Source organism: Medicago sativa, chromosome 8 (genome assembly GCF_051527215.1).
Source record: "Medicago sativa cultivar Bolivia chromosome 8, Bolivia_mono, whole genome shotgun sequence".
Classification (NCBI taxonomy): domain Eukaryota; kingdom Viridiplantae; phylum Streptophyta; class Magnoliopsida; order Fabales; family Fabaceae; genus Medicago; species Medicago sativa.
The window spans coordinates 43,242,706-43,260,867 of NC_140756.1; the positions used below are offsets into that span (position 1 = coordinate 43,242,706).

The 18,162-nt window shown below is 36.1% G+C and overlaps 2 long non-coding RNA genes across 2 annotated transcripts; both read left to right on the forward strand.

Moving 5' to 3' along the window:
- Nucleotides 1–8,051: 8,051 nt before the first annotated feature.
- LOC146899301 (uncharacterized) lies at nucleotides 8,052–10,897 on the forward strand. The gene is made up of 2 exons (XR_015023518.1): nucleotides 8,052–8,936; nucleotides 10,720–10,897. It is a non-coding gene; the product is annotated as an uncharacterized LOC146899301 (long non-coding RNA).
- A 3,765-nt stretch (nucleotides 10,898–14,662) lies between these two features.
- On the forward strand, nucleotides 14,663–17,095 carry LOC146899302 (uncharacterized). The gene is made up of 2 exons (XR_015022076.1): nucleotides 14,663–15,093; nucleotides 16,878–17,095. It is a non-coding gene; the product is annotated as an uncharacterized LOC146899302 (long non-coding RNA).
- The last annotated feature ends 1,067 nt before the right edge of the window (nucleotides 17,096–18,162 follow it).

Here is an 18,162-nt window from a genome sequence, read left to right on the forward strand (position 1 = left end):
GATTATGAGATGATACTAGACATGTACAGGTTATGCAATAGAGCAAATTATGAATGTTATATCGATGACAATCTTAGGGTTCCCTAATCGTCCGGTTTAGGATCGTGTCATGTATAAGCAAGTTAAGTCTTGATGCGTTTAACGTATCTTGAGTTAGCGGTCCTAGGATCCCTTGACCACCATGACACGAATGATGTAAGCAAGACCTATGACAAGTTAAGAAGAACTTACGACGGATCTAGTATGCACGACCGTGTAGGTAAGCATGACCACACACGTATAATCAACCGCCAGGTTGTATTGTAGACACGTGGTGACCATAGGTTTCCCCCGAGGTTATCTATATCCTAGGATTAGGTAGAACTCACTGAGACATTATGTCTCATCCCAATCCTTATATGTTTCAGATAAACAGGTTGGTATTGCAAGCTCGTAGCCGGATGGATAATCAGCAAGTGCTCGTTCGTAACCGCTGCAGGATGGTTTACGAATTCATGGATGTATCACTATGTTTTGGATATAAAGCATTGTATTAGTAAATGTACGAACATGATTTGTTGTATATATTATTCATTAGGAGACTTTATGTTGTAGTTCTTAATGTATCCGGTACTAAAGATAATGCACATGCTAAATTTTCTAGATACGTTTAGTATGGGTGTTACACATATTGCACAAATCTCATCTATATGTACATTTCTAAAACATTTACCAAAGCATTATAAAGATTTGTTGTAGGAAAAGAGCATGTTCTATTTTGTTCAAGAGATTAGGAAAACAACATTATAATTAACATCATATTAATTGGAACCAATGGGAACCAACAATGTGCAGATTAACGTTAAGGTTTATAAAAGAGACTGCAAGTGTCATATACTAACCAAAAAGAGACTTTTACCGATATTTACATCAAACAAAATGAAAAGAACAAATGGCATCCCAAACTCAAGATAGTTTAGGATTACAGTCCAAAGCGATACGCCAAAATAGTAGAAGTTCAAATAGTTCAGCAGCAAAGATCTATTTTAGAACAGCTCGAACGTGCAAGTTCTTCGGTGACTTTTCGAGATCAAAGATGAGCTTACCACCTTCTTCCATCACATGTTCTCTGCAGAAATTGAACCACTGCCCACCCAAGTATTTTTCAAAGCTTGCTGTTTTGGCGGTAATGAGGCGACACTTATACTTTCTCTATGTCTGATCATCAATAAGAGTGATTGTTTTGCGCTTTTCTTTCAGAATTGTTCTTGACACCTCGTTTGGGAAATGCTAAACAGGGAAATAACTGCAATATATTAGTCTAATGCATATTAAAATGGATAAGATGTATGCGGATATAGTTACATATAATTTATAAAATGAAGGTAGCATAACTGATTTTAAGCTAAAGAAAATGTATCATGACTTCTAATTTATCGTCCTATAAAATTTAGATAAATGCATGCATGTGGATTGTATGTACCCCGTTAACCAATTAACATTGTTGAAACAAATAGAAATTAAGCATCACTCCCGCATGTGCATTTATAGCTAGCACCATTTGACATTGATGTCTTGGAACATTTGGTGCAACTCTCATAATACTATCCAAACTGGTTAAGATTAAATGTAGTTGTTTTCCAAATAGTGATCCATTATGTATCCTAACACAAATTATGCACATGAAATAAAGAATAATGCAATATGTATTTTTAGTTTGTGCGTAAAAAAACTCAAAGCATGTTTGTGCATAAAAAAGCAGACCTTAATTAAGTTTATAAATTCAGCAATTGGCCTAACTTGAGACAGATTGGAAAAATCGTTGTACGAAGTACGTTGAGAAGAAGCCGAACTCTGACTTAAGTTATGACTGAAGCTTTGACTCTGAGCTTGAGAAGTGTTAAGGTCACGACAACAATTCAAGAAACATGGTCAAAAAAACAATCAAATCAGATTGTGTAATAATAAGTTACTCTAACACTGTATTGTAAAATCATAATGCAAACTTACTAAGTCTTAAACTTTTCAACAACCGGATGATGTAGGTTGATGAGCAGCCTTGAACCTGACCAATTGTTACATATATTTGGGTTGCCATTGACTATAAAATGGAAGCAAAGAACTCAAGGTAAATAGATGATAAATGATAAAGCTACGAAATATTTTTCCTATAGTGTTACATCAACCATATTCCCACTGCATAAGGAAATACATCTTTCAGGTCATTATCAAACTTATACAAAATCCTATCATCTGATGCTGACAATTTAGAAAACAATATCTTTTATCTTTCAACACAATGTTCGTACACGGTTTCTTTCCAATCCCAATTGGCGTTGTCTTGACAATCTCATGAAGAAACCCAATTATTTCTTAAAAAAAATTACATCTATAAGAACATTATAATCGGAGAAAACACAAAAATAAATTAAAGTGCATAACTATACCATATAAAACGTCAGGTTTGAATTTTCCATCTTGAATTTCCTTAAATGACTTAAATCGAAATTCATGAGTAAAAACGTTAGTTAACTTGTCATACTTCTGCACCTTTGTACCAGAACCAAAAACAACCTTAAAGGGATTAAATGCAATGTCATTATCGAACACATGACAATTATACAAAGTATAAGTCTTGTTTTCCTCGATCAAAGCCTTCCAATACTCCAATTCTCTATATCGAGTTATTACATGAACTCGATCACCCTAAATCCGAGAAAGAAACCAAAAAATATAAATAAATCAAAATGTACACTAATAAGTAACATTGATAAATCATAAAGGAAATTACAACATATCTTAACTAACTCATCTAACCTTTGCATCACAAATAATGAGCTTCATATGTTGATTCTCATTAATACCAGTCACAATCCAAGATTCCAGCACTCCAAATCCGATTTTCCAAATGTCCAAATCATTTTTGAAATCCTTAATGTAGTCATAATCCCTTGACATTGAAAGTCCTATATGAAAATACAATGATACATCATTTAATTTTATTCACTTTGTTCATTTTGATATCGAAAAAAGCAAACATATTTCTATGTGATCAATTTTTGTATCATCAAATCAACTTGATCTTAAATGCACATATTTCTGTATCATCAACTTTCTGGACCTCAATGATGTGACCAAAACAAATTTACACCAATCAACTTTCGTACGGCTCAATGATATAGGAAAGAATAAACCAAATATGAAAATTGTTACTGTAATATCCCACTCGTCAGCTAATGGAATATTTCCAGTCAAACGTGTCAAAGGACAAATGTTCATGGAATGTAAGTATGACGGAGAATGTTTATAAAATGAAATCAGTCAAGCATGGACTTAAGTATCAGTGTCAGGCTAAACACGAATAAGGCGAAGGGCAGAAGGGTAAAAAGCCGCAAGGGCTATTTAAGGCCACAAGGGCCATTTTTCTTCATTTGTGTAACTCTTTCTCTCTCTAGGTTTTGAGAAAAAGAATTCTCTCCTCCTTCTCTCTACACCATCGCCCCATCTCTCCCTCTCTAATCCATCAAAGCTTCCAAATACATGAAATTGGTGATCAAGCATGGATCATAGAAGCTTCATGGACAAGAACCATCAAGAAGAAGAGGTTTTAGTGTGGCTTGAGGTATGATTTGAGGAACTTGGAGCTAGGGTTTTGGATTGAAGAAAGGACTAAAGTTGAAGCTTGAAGATGCTATAACATCATGTGAGTTCTTAGATAGCTTACCCTACCTTTGGGTTGTGTAATTTCTTGTGAGAAAACGTGATTTATGCCAAGTTATGAATTAGGGTTATAGAACCCCTTTGTACCTTTTATGATCAAATGTTGTTAGTTGTTGCCATGCATATGATATAGATTGTTTTTATGATCTTCTGGAAATGCCAGGTACCTTATGATGCTTGAAATTGAGGTTTTTATGCAAAATTACTTTTTCTGCAGAATTCTGGACTGCTACAGCTCGCCAGGCGAGCTAGAACTCGCCATGGCGAGCTGGGAATCAGTGCTCTCTGGAGTAGCTCACCATGAGCTCGCCATGGTGAGAAAACTGCTAGCCATAGCGAGTAGACAGCTTGCCAGGCTAATTTGACTGCACAACATGTGTTGTCAACTCGTTTTATGGCTAGCAAGGGCTATCCGAGGCTCGTCCTTGCAGTATCTTATTAAACTACGAAACCCTCAATTCCAAGTGTTTAAAGTACAATTCCAAACAAGGTTTTAAATAAGGGAAAAACATGGCAAAACATTAATAATCTTTGATAATAAATGATATGCAAAAGAGTTTAGTCACAATTACTTAGGTAGTGATAAACTAAGAAAGGGAATGAATGTAGAGCCTCGACATTGTTTATCGCGAACTAGAATGCTAAGCATGAGTCCTATGTATGATAAGACGCGAAGCGATTAGTGTATTCTATTCGCATATGAATAAGAATGACCATGCAAGCATGTTAAGCCGTCCTTCACTATGAATGAGTATGTCTATGTAGGTAGTTTACCGCTAAACGGGTAGATCACAGACTTGTGGTAAACGAGCAAGTATGTATAGGTTTAACCCTTCATGTATGTATGATCAAGACTATGATGTATGTGTAGTTTACCACTAATGGGATCGATCAAGGATCCGTGGTAAATGAGTATGTAAGATGTAGGTGTCGTGGGAACGGGATAAGCTCCGCAAGAGGGGCCTACACGTCACTGAGGGAGTCTGATGTGCCTTAGGTAGGTTTTCATCGGTCATGTATGGGATTGTACTCGGGGTTACTCCACCCGGGGCTCTTCGTAAAATGAACTAAGATAATATGTTTGTTCAACGCTAACATCTATATATGAATGATTATGATTATGTATGATTATGATATGACGTTAGACAGGTACAAGTTTATGCAATAAAGCAAGTTATGAATGTTAAACCGACGACGATATTAGGTTTCCCTAATCGTCCGGTTTAGGATCGTGTCATGAATATGTATGTTGAGTCTTGATGCGTTCAGCGTATCTTGAGTTAGCGGTCTTAGGTTCCCTTTAACCGCCATGACACGTATGATGTAAGAAAGACCTATGTCAAGTTAAGATGAACCTACGACGGATCTAGTAAGCACGACCGTCTAGGCAAGGATGACCACACACATATAATCAACCGTCAGGTTGTATTGTAGACACGTGGTGACCATAGGTTTCCCCCGAGGTTACCTATAGCCTAGGATTAGGTAGAACTCACTGAGACATTATGTCTCATCCCAATCCTTATTTGTTTCAGATAAACAGGTTGGTTTGGCAAGCTAGTAGCCATATGGATAATTTAGCAAGTGCTCGTTCGTACCCGCTGCAGGATGTCATGGATCTTAAGGATATTTTTACTATGGTTTAGACGAGTTGTATTGTATTGGTATTGTACGAACGCATATTGTTGTATAAGATATTCATTCGGAGTTTTATTGTTGTAAATTTTAATGTATCCAGTACTAAAGATAACGAACATGCTAAACTTTCTAGATACGTTTAGTATGGGCATTACAGTTACAACTTTAGGATTACTCACAAAAACTAAAATAACTCACATGCATCAACTTTTTTTCAATTACAGTATCAGAAGCTAAAATAGCAATTGTGTCAAAACCTTACCATGGATTAAAATTCAATCAGGATGACCTCTACTATACTCCACATAACAACGGAAGATTTTTCCACAGCTATGCAACATAACAATTTCTAGTACATAATCCACTAACAGTTGAAAAAAAAACAAAAAAAAACCCTAAAAATGGAGAATCGTGAAAAAAGGAAGAAAATCACCTATGATGAAGCAAAAACTAAAACAGTGTCGAAAAATGAACCCCTCAAGCCATAAAAATCAGCCAACTCAAGTCATGCATGGTCTCAAAACCATAAAAAAAGGAAGAAAATGACCTCTTATGAAGAAGAAAGTGTAACAGTGTTCCCAGCTGAACTTAGATACTGTTTGGTCAAGGTTTTTTAAGGTCTAAAAATTACTTCAAAACAAAGTTAAAATAAAGACCTTTAAGAAAAAAGCTAAAGTTGTTTGGTTTCTTTGTTTTTTTAATTTTAAAGCTATTTTTAAGTTAAATGTTGTTTGACAAAATATTGTACAAACTTTGAAATTTTTTTTTACGGTGTCTGGGGTTCGAACCCTGGACTTGGCATATATTTATGCATTGTTCCTATCAACTGAGCTAAGCTCACGAGGACAAAACTTTGAATTTATTATGAATTAACATAATAAATAAAAAAATGTTTAAAATATTTTCTGAAGGCTAAAAATGTTCAAAAATAAAATATATTTTTTTTTACAAATACTATATTTACTCAATAACGTTTATTTTGTGTAACATGAATACAAATTTGTAGCATCATATAAATGACTTGTTAAATATTTGAACAGGAGAAACAATTTAAGGAGCCTGAAATAATAACATAAATAATATCAAAATAGTTGGTTTTTTCTATTTCAATTATACTCTATAACAAATTTCGTTATAAGAATACCATATTTTTGGTGTCTTTAAAAAATATAAGAATTTATATTATATGATATTATATTTGTTACATTGTTGGTGTCATGGAAACAAATATGTTTAGTTTTTTTGAATAAGAAAAAGATATGCATAGTTTGTTATAATATAAAGGTGCAATATATATATATATATATATATATATATATATATATATATATATATATAGTCAGGATCCATTGACACCAGGTGTCAACGAATTCATTGACAACAAATCTCAAGCGTTCATTACTCTTAATCCAAAGGCCAGAATTTATTCAATAAAATCATAATGTGGACAGTCATCATTCAATATTTTCCTCTCCTAAAAATCCTCTTGTTTCCTAAAAGAGACCCATTTTTTTTAGTAAATGTTCTGCACTATGTTATCATACGAAAGAATTATTTTATAGTTTTTTTTTGAATTTTTTTATCCTTCACTTGAATCAAACATTAGCTAGCATGTGATTTTTTTTAAAAAAACATAAACCTTTTGAATCTGAACTTAACACATCGTGTGCCACAATTCAACATCCAATCTATTTTAATGGTATTTTTTTAAACTAAAAATTCATGAGATTGATGAGTTCAACATATCTAACAATGTCAAATGATGGAAACATGGTGTTAAAGGGAAGAACGGGGAAGAAGAAAAAAAAATTGGCTGGAAACAAGATGGTTTAGAGAAGAATGTGAATGAGATTGATGAGAGAGAATATAATAAATAGACTTAAAAGTAAGATATGGAATAATTTTTTTTTTGAAGAGGCGTAAGATATGGAATAAAGAATGTTTATATTATGATTTTATTGAATAAATTCTGGCCTTTGGATTAAGAGTAGTGAACGCTTGAGATTTGGTGTCAACAGGTGTCAATGGATCCTGACTCATATATATATATATATATATATATATATATATAAGTATATATTTTTTAAGCATGTATACCTTTTTTGAAGAAAAGACATATACAATTTTACTTTTAATTAAAATCAAAATTTTATAAAAATAATCATACGCATTATGCAGCGCCAAAAAAAAATTATACGCATTAGCGTAACAAAAAATCGGACACACATAAAGTATTACTCTAAACGCTAATGTGTGTGTGTGTGTGTATTAGCGAGGTTGAAGAAAGAAAATAAAAATATTTGGTATCATTAAATGACAGCGTGAATAAAAATATTTGTGAGGTTGTGATGATTAAACATTATTGAAATTAAATATATAAGTAATAAAAATATAATAAAATTTCTTTCAATAAAAGGTAATAAAATTAAATGGAACCTCCTTAAAAAAATTAAATGGAACAGTTCAAAAAAATAAAATAAAATAAAGTTAAATGGAAAAAAATATATTGAAATATAATATTAAAAAATAAAAGAAAAGGTTCCCAGTGTGAGTTGAAAAGAGGTGTTTATGAAATAAATTATCGAGAAGTAGTTTTTTAAAAGTAACATTCAACAACTTTTGGCCAAAGCTCATTCCATTCAATTTTAGGCATTCAAAAAAAAGTATTGTTTTTAGTAAGTACTTAATTGATATTGTGTTTTGCCTAACTTCTCCTTAAAAATGTAGAGAATTGGAAAAAAAAAAACAGGGTCAAACGATATCTTAATCTCTCACAACAACAATGTAGAAGCAACTGAATTTATGATTATTTTTATTCTTATAAAATAAATATAAAATAAAAAAGAAAACAATATAAAATATATAAAAAAAGAAAAAAAAGAAAATAATTAGAAAATAATAAAAAAGAAAATAATTTGATGAGGTGGCACTCTCCAAGGTTAAGGAATTATGGAATTGTAACATCCCGCTCGTCTGCTAATGGAAATTTTACCTGTTAAGTGTATCAGAGGACTCAGGTTCATGGAAAGTAAGTAGTGGGAGATATTTTATGACATGTCAGCATAATACGGGGAAAATATTAGAGTCGTTTTAAAAAAAAACGCTTAAGACAAGGGCAAAGTGGTAATTGCACGCCAAAGGATATTTATTTGGATTTGGTCTCAAAATCATTCATTTTCCATTCACTTTCTCTCTCTAGGGTTTGAGTTTGGCAATTGCTCTCCCCTCTCTCTAGAACTCACACGCCCTCCTTCTCTCTTTCTCTTCCTCAATTCTTCTCAAACTTCTTCCAAAATCATGAATCATGTTGTATAAGATTCCTTCAAGGTCTTTAGTTGCTTGGGAGCTTGGGATTTGGTTTGATTTCCTTACTTCTCATCACTAAGAGAATCTCAAGAAGATAGGGTGATGATTGGAGCAAGGTTTGAGCTTGCTAAGGTTCCTTCTTGGTCAAGAATTAAAGGAAAGATGATTTGAAGTGGGCTTGAAGAGCTAGAGTATGGATTGTGATACTTTGAGCTTTGGAAGCAAGCTAAGTTTCAATATGTGAAGTGATGAGGATGCTTGAAAGCTTGGGGATCAAGTGCAAATCATATTATGTGAGTTCCATAGATAGATTACCCACCCTTGGGTTTGTTTAATCTTGTGAAGAATAATGATTTATGTTAAGTTTAGTTTTTATGAAACTTTAGTGCCCCAAGCCAATCCTAGTTGTTTATATGTTAAAATTGCCATGATATATGTTTAATTAAGTCTATACAAGTTGTTGGATGTGTTTGGTGCATTACAGGGTCAAATTGGACGAGTTTTGGGTCGAAAATGGCGAAAACCCGCAGCCGAAATCACCGAAAACGCAGAATTCGCAGCGCTGCGCCTAAACAAGGGCGCTAGGCGCCCAAAGTCAGAGAGGCCAGCGCTAGGCGCCCTCCCTCTGGCGCCAGGCGCCCCAGACAGGACATCGTTCGCGTTGTTCTGCGCTCGGCTGCTTGGGGGCAGTCGCGTGGGGGTCCGAGGCGATCGTTTCGAAGTATTCTTTGACTGTTTTCACTTATTTTTCAACTGGAATAAACTTGGCTTTATGAAATCATAGAATTTTCTAAATGGCTTAAGTCTTGGGTTTTTGTATTTTCGGTCCTTAGAAATTATTGGAAATTTGCACACATCGTCAATTGATCCTTGCATCATTAATCGTGGCAATCTTAGCATGTATCACAAGGATGGCTCAGGAGAGTTTAAGCATGATGGGGTAGTAATGAACTAAGAAAGGGAATGTATGTAGAGCCTCGGCTTAGCTCGTCGAGAACTAGAAGATAGCATGTGACAAGTAAGGCAAATATAGGATATGGATCCCTAGAATGATAAGACGCGAAGTGTATTCTCTTCGCATATGATCTAGCATGCCTTAGCAAGTATGTGAGCCGTGGATTGACTAGTTGATTTATCCACCATGATTAGGTATGTTTATGAACAAGTATAGGTTACCGATAATCGGATCGATCAAGGTTCCGAGGTAAACATGTATGTATGATTATGTTTAACTTTTATGCACGACAAGACCATGACTAATAAGTGTAGGTGACATGTCTCTTGATATCCACATCAGAGGGATACAAGGGGTTCTCATGATGAGAACGATTCAAGCCGTAAGGGACCCGCATGTCACTGAGTAACAAGACGTAGGTGCTCGTGCTCTCGTTATCCACGCCAGGGGGATACGGGAGGTTCTCGACCTAAGGGGAACGGTTTAAGCCGCAAGGGACCCGCACGACACCGAGGGAGTCCGATGTACGTACATCGGTTATGTATGGGATTGATCTCGGGGTTACTCCACCCGGGACTATCCGTAAAATGAATCAAGATAACATTGTTTGTTCAACGCTAACCAATATGAATGAACTTAAGTACGTTTATGTATGTTATGATTATGATTATGAACATGTATGAACTCAGGTACGTTTATGTAAGAGAATAATAGCATTAGATGCTTTAAGATAAGTATAGGTTATGTATAGAGCAAGCTATGAACATGATACCGATGACGATCTTAGGTTCCCCTAATCGTCCGGTTTAGCATCGTGCCATGATTATGATATGTTAGGCATCGGTACATGGAGTGTATTCTTGGCAATGCGGTTCTAGATTCCCCCTCGACCGCCTTGGCACGTATAGGAAGTGAAGCCTATAACAAGTGAGATAAGACTATGACGGCTTTAGTATACACTACCGTCTAAGTATGCAAGTCCCCACACACGTATAATCAACCGTCAGGTTGTAATGTAGACACGTGGTGACCGTAGGTTTCTCCTTGAGGTTGCCTATAGCCTAGGATTTAGGGGAACTCACTGAGACATTATGTCTCATCCCAATCCTTATTTGTTTCAGATAAGCAGGACGTTTATGCATGTTCGGAGCCGGATGGATATTACTTCAAGGGTTCGTTCGTAAAGCTGCAGGACGTTTTGGACTTCAAGGATGTATTTTTATGTATGGAGGTGTTGTGTTGTATTATTATTTATACGAACGTAACTTGATGTAAATATTATTCATTCGAAGTTTTTAATTGTGTATATTTTAATGTATCCAATACTAATATTAACGCACGTGCTAGACTTTCTAGATACGTCTGGTATGGGTGTTACAATTGGTATCAGAGCAGGTCGATTCAGACCGTGCCTTGGGTCATTAATGTTACAACTAAGGTAGTGGGACGATTAGGTTCTGGGTAGATGTTCTAGTTGTTGTTGTTAGTTGAGCCTGATCAACTCAATTTAGCATTCAACGATTAGAATGGATGCCTGAGAGCTGAATAGGACCAAGGAGGAACGAAGTATGTGATGAAGTAGTTTGATCGTGCCAAAAGGTGGCCGGTGAACTAATCAAGTAGAAGTGTGAATCCTCCGGGAATGTAAGGCATGTTAAGAAAGAACGTTTTGGTAATGACGGGTAAGATGATAGTGATACTTAATGTACCTGTAAGTGAAGAAATTGGATATATATATCTAATCATGACCGAAAGATTCTGTAAGAGTTGTTGTTGGAACGGGTTATGATATTCTGGAATGTCAGAACAAGGCTACAAGATAGTGAGAAGTTGGCATATGATGACAGAGTCAGCAGGCTCTCAGGAATAGCAATATGTGAATGAAGTTAAGGACATGTATGCTCGAAAAGTTGCGTAAAAGGCAATGTAGCGAGGTAAGTTATTCATAGTGGAAGAAGTTAAGGATTCAAGAGAAAGTTTTATATTATAAGGACTAAGACATTGATTTCCGACGTGCCAAGAATGGTATCGAAAAGGGGCTTATGTTGCCATGCATTTGTTATAGAATGTTTTACGATGATATGAATGAATGATGTACATTGTATACTTGAGAATAAGAATTTTATGCAATAAATGTTTTCTGAAAAATGGAGTTGGAGAAGCTCACCAATAACAAGCCTGGGACGAAACTTTCCGTTTTTATAAAATTTACTACTTTGTTCCTATGGTTTGCAATGGCTATTGGGGAGATATCTTCACAATAAACTTTTATGCGACGAAAATCTTTTATGACCTCAAGTAACGAATGCATATCATATCCTAAGATTTTTAAGGAAAGGACATGGGCAACCATCAATAAAATCGATACGGTCTAAGGTAGATTTGGAAGTTAAAGCGGTGTAAAGTTATAAGAAATCAAAAGGTTCTCGGATTATATGGAATTATGGTGTATTTCTCGAACCTATGTTTTGCTTAATAGACTTGCTAAGGCTCGATATGATGTTGAGTTATAAAGTTTAAAAGAATTTAGAAAAGAATTACGCGTATGGGTGATTGAAGTTGACATTTTGAAAATTCATAAAAGTTTTTCAAGGAACCGGTTTGCTACGATACTCGTAGAGCGAGCTAGACTTATTAGAATCTAGAATTGATGACACGTATGTGTTATCAACTCGTTCTATGATTTTATAACAACGGCCGGGGCCTAAACTCAATATATTTATAAAGTAGAAAATCATCAACGTCAATGACCCGTGCGCTAGTTTACGAAGTTTTCTTTAAAAGGAAAAATTAATGAGCAAGCATTGGTATGATTAAGCAAAATATAGTCCGCGAGAATGTGAAGGTACAAAGATTAGATGTTCAAGAAAGTTATGTTCAAGTGCTAGATGGGTTGTTAATGGAAATTGAGTTTACTCAAAAATAAGTTCGGATATGATATGTATGGTAAGTGCAACCAGCAAGAAAGTAAGGTTTACCCCCGAGTCAAGTATTATGAGCATAAGATAAGTTATCACGAGTTTTGAATTTACAAGACAAGTATAAAAATTGTGATGTTGGTTGCAACATGGAAGATCTCAAGAAGTAAGTATTCAAGTAATAAGCATGAATTGAAGTCTCAATTGCTCTAACGGATTAGGGTAATGGTTTAAGTCAACAGGTGGGAATCAGAGTAGGGCCATGGAAGTTAATCGTTAAACACGAAACATGGGATTTTAGTTCGATGTGGTAAGTAAGTATGGATGTTTATGTAGATAGCAATGGCTAAGGTAAAAGTTTTAAGTATGTGCCAACACCTAAGTAAGATGATAATGGAAAGTATGTAAGGTTCAGAAGGTTTCCTCTTGTGATTCATATAATGATCATAGCATCAAGAAAGAAGACCGGTTGCAGGAAAAGGTATTAATGCTCAAGCGATAACCGAATGAGATGATATGGTGAATCAAGTTATGTGTTTCTGAAGAAGAGGAACAGGTTACGTCAAGTGGGTCAAGGATCGTCTATGGTTTATGTTATGCAGTAATACGTGTCTGAACTATGTATGTTTGTTAAGAATGTAAGAATCTACCTTCGAAGTTTAAGCATGTTGTCGTGTAAGGAGATGTGACTCGAGCTTTGTGCAATGAGAATCATACTTTCTGAGGCAATACTTGTTGAGTGAAAACGATACTTGTTAAGATATGTTAAAGCATGATTTATAACTTTTAAAGTAAGATTGGTATTATGGAACTTGGGAACGATGTTTTTATTTAAACTCATGGAATTATACATTTTCGAAACTGATAAGATACGTCGTAAGTAAACTCACTTAAGACGTACAAACTTCAGAACCAGCTTGTCGTGGACAAGTTTTAGGCGAGTGGTAAAACCTTTTCCCAAAAATATTGAAACTCGTCCGATGGTTCTGTGGCATCATTATACAATCAGATTTGGAGATGATAAAATCTTTTTAGTCAAGTATAAATTCGTTCCAAGAACTCGAATACCAAAGTTTAAGAAAATTTCTTTAAGCAAGATGCTAGAACACGTATCGTTATCATTTAACAAGTAGTGGCAATTCAAAGTATGCACACGTTATGGGAACGGCAATGTTCGTATGAAGTCAATATCATGTAGGATACACAGAAATGTGTTCAGAATGTTTGGTGTAAGTACAAGTAGAATTTCTAGCAAGTTTCAAGAGCATGTGAACCACAACGTTGGTGATTAAATTGTTAAGATGAATCGGCATAGTTGATTTCACATTTCCATGTCAAGCTATGTGAGTACCCACTAATTCAGGTGCCGAGAAATCGCATGAAGTTGAAATTTTTTTTTCCTAAGGCTCTGAAAGGAGATAAGTGATTCGTTGAACCGTCTATATGAGTAATGAATGTAAGAGGCATAAGTCGCAACGTGCGGTAAAGAAGATTATGTAGGCATGAAAAGATATTTAATGTTGCAAGTAAGCACGGCAGGGCAAACCTGGTTTCCGGTAGGAATCCAGTTAAAAGGCAAATCCTGAGTGTACATGTTTATGATAAGATACTTTTATGAATGGTTTATGTTAAATGGGTAAGGTACGAATCCGAAACAATAAGCCTATGTGTAGCAAGATAAGTTCCAAATCACAAGTTCTGAGATAATTCTAGATTTTGTGAAGGATAACAAGAATGAGAAAACTTTATACTTATGTGTATGAATTAAGAAACAAGATGAACTGCATGTTTTGAAGGGAAAATTGTGCGATGAACTTCTTGAGAATGTATGATAAGAATAAGTATGACTTAAAGCAAAGACGGTAAGGATTCGTTATGATGATTGGTAGATGGTCTCTAAATTTCGAGGACGAAATTTCTTTAAGGGGGATAGAGTGTAACATCCCGCTCGTCTGCTAATGGAAATTTTACATGTTAAGTGTATCAGAGGACTCAGGTTCATGGAAAGTAAGTAGTGGGAGATATTTTATGACATGTCAGCATAATACGGGGAAAATATTAGAGTCGTTTTAAAAAAAACGCTTAAGACAAGGGCAAAGTGGAAATTGCACGCCAAAGGATATTTATTTGGATTTGGTCTCAAAATCATTCATTTTCCATTCACTTTCTCTCTCTAGGGTTTGAGTTTGGCAATTGCTCTCCCCTCTCTCTAGAACTCACACGCCCTCCTTCTCTCTTTCTCTTCCTCAATTCTTCTCAAACTTCTTCCAAAATCATGAATCATGTTGTATAAGATTCCTTCAAGGTCTTTAGTTGCTTGGGAGCTTGGGATTTGGTTTGATTTCCTTACTTCTCATCACTAAGAGAATCTCAAGAAGATAGGGTGATGATTGGAGCAAGGTTTGAGCTTGGTAAGGTTCCTTCTTGGTCAAGAATTAAAGGAAAGATGATTTGAAGTGGGCTTGAAGAGCTAGAGTATGGATTGGGATACTTTGAGCTTTGGAAGCAAGCTAAGTTTCAATATGTGAAGTGATGAGGATGCTTGAAAGCTTGGGGATCAAGTGCAAATCATATTATGTGAGTTCCATAGATAGATTACCCACCCTTGGGTTTGTTTAATCTTGTGAAGAATAATGATTTATGTTAAGTTTAGTTTTTATGAAACTTTAGTGCCCCAAGCCAATCCTAGTTGTTTATATGTTAAAATTGCCATGATATATGTTTAATTAAGTCTATACAAGTTGTTGGATGTGTTTGGTGCATTACAGGGTCAAATTGGACGAGTTTTGGGTCGAAAATGGCGAAAACCCGCAGCCGAAATCACCGAAAACGCAGAATTTGCAGCGCTGCGCCTGAACAAGGGCGCTAGGCGCCCAAAGTCAGAGAGACCAGCGCTAGGCGCCCTCCCTCTGGCGCCAGGCGCCCCAGACAGGGCATCGTTCGCGTTGTTCTGCGCTCGGGTGCTTGGGGGCAGTCGCGTGGGGGTCCGAGGCGATCGTTTCGAAGTATTCTTTGACTGTTTTCACTTATTTTTCAACTGGAATAAACTTGGCTTTATGAAATCATAGAATTTTCTAAATGGCTTAAGTCTTGGGTTTTGGCATTTTCGGTCCTTAGAAATTATTGGAAATTTGCACACATCGTCAATTGATCCTTGCATCATTAATCGTGGCAATCTTAGCATGTATCACAAGGATGGCTCAGGAGAGTTTAAGCATGATGGGGTAGTAATGAACTAAGAAAGGGAATGTATGTAGAGCCTCGGCTTAGCTAGTCGAGAACTAGAAGATAGCATGTGACAAGTAAGGCAAATATAGGATATGGATCCCTAGAATGATAAGACGCGAAGTGTATTCTCTTCGCATATGATCTAGCATGCCTTAGCAAGTATGTGAGCCGTGGATTGACTAGTTGATTTATCCACCATGATTAGGTATGTTTATGAACAAGTATAGGTTACCGATAATCGGATCGATCAAGGTTCCGAGGTAAACATGTATGTATGATTATGTTTAACTTTTATGCACGACAAGACCATGACTAATAAGTGTAGGTGACATGTCTCTTGATATCCACATCCGAGGGATACAAGGGGTTCTCATGATGAGAACGATTCAAGCCGTAAGGGACCCGCATGTCACTGAGTAACAAGACGTAGGTGCTCGTGTCTCTCGTTATCCACGCCAGGGGGATACGGGAGGTTCTCGACCTAAGGGGAACGGTTTAAGCTGCCAGGGACCCGCACGACACCGAGGGAGTCCGATGTACGTACATCGGTTATGTATGGGATTGATCTCGGGGTTACTCCACCCGGGATTATCCGTAAAATGAATCAAGATAACATTGTTTGTTCAACGCTAACCAATATGAATGAACTTAAGTACGTTTATGTATGTTATGATTATGATTATGAACATGTATGAACTCAGGTACGTTTATGTAAGAGAATAATAGCATTAGATGCTTTAAGATAAGTATAGATTATGTATAGAGCAAGCTAGGAACATGATACCGATGACGATCTTAGGTTCCCCTAATTGTCCGGTTTAGCATCGTGCCATGATTATGATATGTTAGGCATCGGTACATGGAGTGTATTCTTGGCAATGCGGTTCTAGATTCCCCCTCGACCGCCTTGGCACGTATAGGAAGTGAAGCCTATAACAAGTGAGATAAGACTATGACGGCTTTAGTATACACTACCGTCTAAGTATGCAAGTCCCCACACACGTATAATCAACTGTCAGGTTGTAATGTAGACACGTGGTGACCGTAGGTTTCTCCTTGAGGTTGCCTATAGCCTAGGATTTAGGGGAACTCACTGAGACATTATGTCTCATCCCAATCCTTATTTGTTTCAGATAAGCAGGACGTTTATGCATGTTCGGAGCCGGATGGATATTACTTCAAGGGTTCGTTCGTAAAGCTGCAGGACGTTTTGGACTTCAAGGATGTATTTTTATGTATGGAGGTGTTGTGTTGTATTATTATTTATACGAACGTAACTTGATGTAAATATTATTCATTCGAAGTTTTTAATTGTGTATATTTTAATGTATCCAATACTAATATTAACGCACGTGCTAGACTTTCTAGATACGTCTGGTATGGGTGTTACAGGAATTACCAAATTGCCCCTCCTCGGGGCAAAATTGGAAATTCATATGGCATCAATTTTAATAAATAGTTAATAGATTAGAAATAGAACGGGAGAGAAAATTGGCGATCATGTGTTCTTGAGAGTGAATCTTGTAACCGGTGTTCGACATGCTTTGAAGTGTCGGAAGTTGACACCTCATTTTGTTGGACCGTTTGAGATTATAGAGAAGATTGGAGTTGTAGCGTATCGGATTGTGTTACCGCCGTCGTTGTCGAATCATCATGATGTGTTGAAGTGGATAAAACAGTCACAAGGAAGGGGGGTTTGAATTGTGACCCTTTAAAAATTTACCTGCAACTTAAAAATGATTCTCAAGTAGTTTACTTGGAATAGTTAAGTTAACTTTCTGACTTCAGAACGTTCTGACGTTCTTGTGCAGATTATGCAGAAACTGATTTAATCAAGTAAATGTGTTGTGTGTGTTTAGTGTATACTGTATTTAAAGAGTAAAGGGAAGAGAAAGAACACACAGAAGTTTATAGTGGTTCCCCCAATGTGGGTTAGTCCACTCCTCACAATCTTGTGAGAGTTTCCACTATGATGTTTGAGATAACCTCTCAAATCCTGCACTTTACAATCTTGTTCACCTGAACAATTACATCAACTGTATTCTCTAAGCCTCGGCAGGCTTGCACTTGCTTGCTAAGTTACCTACTTAGACTTTTGCACCTTTTGCTCAAACTAACACTTTAGTACCCCTAAAGCTAGACGAGACTTTCTTTTCTTCTTGCTAAGTTACCCACTTAGACTTTTGCACCTTCAGCTCAAACTAACAATTTAGTACCCCTAAAGCTAGATGAGACTTTACAAGATGTTTGGAGTTTGAATGTTTGAGAAACAAACAGAAGAAGGAGAAGAAGAAGTTATCTTTGAAAGAGATAACAAAGAGAATTGATTTACACTACAAAGAAGGTAGAAAGAGCCTTCAGTGATGATCAACTCAGAGAAGAAAGGAAGGAGAACTTATCTTTAACAAGATAAGAAGG